Raw genomic sequence first — 5,000 nt, 5'->3', positions numbered from 1 at the left:
AAATTAAGAACGCAGGTGTTTGATGTTTGTTTACATTAGTCTTCTCTGTCAGTATTTAATTGTATGATTGATTATATATTATTATTATTATTATATTATTATTATAGACTATAATATTATTATATTGATTGCTATTTGCAGATTCTGTTCCATTTTTCATAATGATGGTGAAATACTTATGCCGTAAAGTAGGAGAGGCAGTAATGTATCGTCAATAATGTACAGTTCAAGGTTGTTGCTAGATCTCGCACCATCTCATTCATTCACATTGCTCAATTAATAAGTCATTAAAATAACAAAAATGACCAGGGGACACGTTCAATAAAATAATATTTAATTTAAACATTATGCCTAAATGTTGTGCATCGGTGGAAAATGTTTCTGTCTCTGATGATATCGCTTCCGACCAGTCTTGCTCTCTTTGCCGGTCGCTCGGTGTTGGAAGGCTTTCAGCCAGGAGGTGAGGAGTATAAAGACCAGTGGACACCTGTCTCTCTCTCTCTCTCTCTCTCTCTCTCTCTCGAGCTGACTATCTCAGCGTACAGACGTCAACCCCCTAGACGTTTTGTGACATTTGTATGGACTTAATAAATACGCGGTACTTTTGTAGAAAACCTTTGTCATCTGCCTCCAATGTTATTGTTTTAGTCACGTGCCGGCCGAAACGTTACAGTGTGCGTCAACCATTTAACAGGGGGTCGTGGCCGGAGCGGAGTTCAGCGCAGACGTGACATTTTCTCAGTGGTTTTGTTCTTTAATTATTGTTTGTTCATCGTTGCGATCGTTGCTGTGTTAATTTCAAAGAAATACAGCCTTGGATGGCAAAATACAGGGGGATTTGAACGATTTTGATGCATGAGTGCGCACCGAAATGGAACGCTCAGGTAAATGTAAACAGGTGTACAGTACATTATGGCTCAATACAGTACACCCCGTGACTCACTCTCAACCAATCAGAACCCTTGATTTCATCTACCTGTATTATAATAGGAGTTAAAGATCCACTATTTCGATAGTAAAGATTTATTTTCAGTATCTCAAAGTACATGACCATTGAGCGTCTACCAGCGATGTTCATGGGCATATACAGCATATTTATTGGTAAGTGTTTGAGTAAAATGTACATTGTAGTTTTATTCTATAACCTACTGACAACATTCTACCAAATTTCTAATTAAAAATATTGTCATTTAGAGCATTTATTTGCAGAAAAATGACAAATGTTCAAAGGAGCAAAAAAGATGCAGTGTTTTCAGATCTTGAATAATGCAAAGAAAACAAGTTCTCATTCATTTTTTAATAACACAATACTAATGTTTTAACTTAGGAAGAGTTCAGAAATCAGTATTTGGTGGAATAACCTTGATTTACAATCACAGCTTTCATGTGTCTTGGCATGCTCTCCACCAGTCTTTCACATTGTCGTTGGGTGACTTTATGCTACTCCTGGCACAACAATTCAAGCAGCTCGGCTTTGTTTGATGGCTTATGACCATCCATTTTCCTCTTGATCACACACACACACACAAACACACACACACACACACACACACACATACACATGAGTTAGCTCACTGCAGACATTTTGACAGAGAAACGAAACTAAAATAAACTAATTAAATAAGCATAGATCCTCTTTTAGGCTGAAGACCAGTTTTTTGCAGCCTTGTTACCAGTGGTGACACACACACACACACACACACACACACACACACACACACACACACACACACACACACAGCACATACACACACACTCACACACAACACATATTCGTACTCAAACACACAAACTCACACACACACACACACACACACACCACATACACACACACACACACACACACACACACCACATACACACACACACACACACACACACACACACACACCACCTACACACACACACACACACACACACACCACATACACACACACACCACCTACACACACACACACACACACCACATACTCACACACACACACACACACACACACACCTTTCCTTTCCACTCTGACCACAAAGAACAGAGCAGAGGTCACAGCGGCTCTCTCTGAAACTTTGTTCTTCACACGCGGAAAGCACCCGCATGCACTCGCCGTTTCAGGCGCTCTACGGAACTCTTCTAGCTCTGCCGACGCCCCGGTGGACCCGGTGGACACGCGCACCGGATCACGCCGCTGGATTTCCAGAGGAATTTTAGTATGAAATATCTGTGATTAAATTGACACATACGTAATTGAATCACTTATGACATTACATCAGGTCTCTTGAGTGAGTATGTGTGTGTGTGTGTGTGAGTGTGTGTGTGTGTATGTGTGTGTGTGTGTGACAGAAAGAGGGTGTGTGTGTGTGTGTGTGTGTGAGAGAGTGATTATTATTGAAAATTATTGAAAGAAAAAAAACTGTTGACATTAAATAAATATTTTCCCCCAAAAGTGCTACAATTATTGGCACCCCTAGACAAATCTTATAATTCAAATCTAGCTGAAGTATATTTCCACTCATGTTTACATTTTTAAGTTCACCTGTTGCTAAGAAACTCTTAAGTGATCAACCACGACTTCCTGTTCTACTGGCGTACAAATATGAGGTGACACAGGCCAAACTCCATTAGTCATTCATCACTATGGGAAAGACCCAAATAACACAGTGATGACGTGTGACGAAACGTTGGTAAGCTGCACAAATCAAGAAATGGACACAAGAAAATCTCTAAACAGATGAAAATACCCATTTCCACTATCATGGAAATAAACTAAAGAAGTTTAAAGCGTCAGGAGATGCTAAAAATCAGCCTGGAAGAGGACGTGTGTGTACATTGACCCCACGCACCGTGAGGAGGATGGTTCGACTGGCAAAATAATCTCCAAGGATCACAGCTGGAGAATTGCAGAGGTTAGTTGAGTCTTGAGGTCAGAAAGTCTCCAAAACTACCATCAGACGCCACCTACATCACCACAAGTTGTTTTGGAGGGTTGCCAGAAAAAAGCCTCTGCTGTCAATCAACAACAAACCAAAGTGCCTACAGTTTGCCAAATGTAAGACAGACTTTCAATGGGACCGAGTTATATGGTCAGATGAGACTAAAATAAAGCTTTTTGGCAACAAACATCAAAGGTGGGTTTGGCATAGACAGAAAGAGAGCCATACAGAAAAGCACCTCATACCCACTGTGAAGTATGTTGGCGGATCTTTGATGTTGTCAGGCTGTTTTTCTTCCAAAGGCCCTGGACATATTGTTAGGATACATGGTAAAATTAAATGAAAACCTACCAGCCAATAAGATATTGGACCTTCCAGCAGGACAATGATCTGAAGCACACCTCAAAATCAACACAAAAATGGTTCACCGACCACAGAATAAAGGTTTTGCCATGGCCATCACAGTCCCCCGACCTCAACCCCATAGAAAATCTGTGGGATGAGCTGAAGCCGAGCTTACAAATGTTGACCTCAGAATCTGAAGGATCTGGAGAGATACTGTATGTAGGAATGGTGTCAGATCCCGTGCCATGTGTTCACCAACCTAACCACGCATTATAGGAGAAGACTCAGAGCTGTTATCTTGGCAAAGGGAGGCTGCTCAAAACATCAAATTAAGGGGTGCCAATAATTGTGGCACACATGTTTTGGGGGACATTTTTATTTAATGCCAACGGGTTTTTTGTTTTACAATAATTTTACTTAAGGTAAGATTTTTGTGAATATTTTGAGTGAAAGACCAAGAGAAAAAACAGCAAAGACATATTTTTTCATAGCCTGTTTTTGCTCATATTCACTAGGGGTGACAGTAATTGTGGAGGGCACTATGTGTATGTGTGTGTGTGCGTGCAAGTGTGTGCGTGCAAGTGTGCGTGCGTGTAAGTGTGTTCGTAATGAAAGGTCCTCACCTTTGATCACAGTCTTTTGCTGAGGGCAACATTTGCTAAATGTCATCTCACACAGTGTGTGTGTGTGTGTGTGTGTTTGTGTGTGTGTGTGTGGGTGATAGCTTACTTGGGTGCCACATCCTGCTGCAGTGATTGCTATCCTGAAATCAGTGCTTTCACTCTGAGTCAGATGTGTGTGAGAGTGTATGTGAACTCATATGTGTGTGTGTGTGTGTGTGAGCGAGTCAGATGTGTGTGAGAGTGTATGTGAACTCATTTGTGTGCGTCATGGAAATGAGCCCTAGTGACTGTTTTACGGCAGAGATAGTGACACACACACACACACTCTGTATTTTATCTCTGCATTTGACCCATCCAGGGTAGTGATACACACAGTGATACACACAGTGATGCCCACTAACCCGGAGCAGTGAGCTGCTTTTGAGCGCCAGGGGGGCAGTGATTGGGGTTAGGCGCCTCAGCCGTGGATGTGGGCATGGGAGAGCAGTGCCCACGTTTTTTCTACTGGTCGGGGATCAAACCGGCCACCCTTCAGTTCGAAACCTTACCCAGTAGACCACGGCTGCCCACACATGTGTGAGAGTGTATGTGAACTCATATGTGTGTGTGTCATGTGTGTGAGAGTGTATGTGAACTCATATGTGTGTGTCATGTGTGTGAGAGTGTATGTGAACTCATATGTGTGTGTGTCATGTGTGTGAGAGTTTATGTGAACTCATATGTGTGTGTGTCATGTGTGTGAGAGTGTATGTGAACTCATATGTGTGTGTCATGTGTGTGAGAGTGTATGTGACCTCATATGTGTGTGTGTCATGTGTGTGAGAGTGTATGTGAACTCATATGTGTGTGTGTCATGTGTGTGAGAGTTTATGTGAACTCATATGTGTGTGTGTCATGTGTGTGAGAGTTTATGTGAACTCATATGTGTGTGTGTCATGTGTGTGAGAGTGTATGTGAGCTCATATGTGTGTGTGTCATGTGTGTGAGAGTGTATGTGAACTCATATGTGTGTGTGTCATGTGTGTGAGAGTGTATGTGAACTCATATGTGTGTGTGTCATGTGTGTGAGAGTGTATGTGAACTCATATGTGTGTGTGTCATGTGTGT

This window comes from Sprattus sprattus (genome assembly GCF_963457725.1).
Source record: "Sprattus sprattus genome assembly, chromosome: 9".
Lineage (NCBI taxonomy): Eukaryota > Metazoa > Chordata > Actinopteri > Clupeiformes > Clupeidae > Sprattus > Sprattus sprattus.
The sequence above is the reverse complement of the archived record's forward strand: the minus strand, read 5'-3'. Positions refer to the sequence as shown.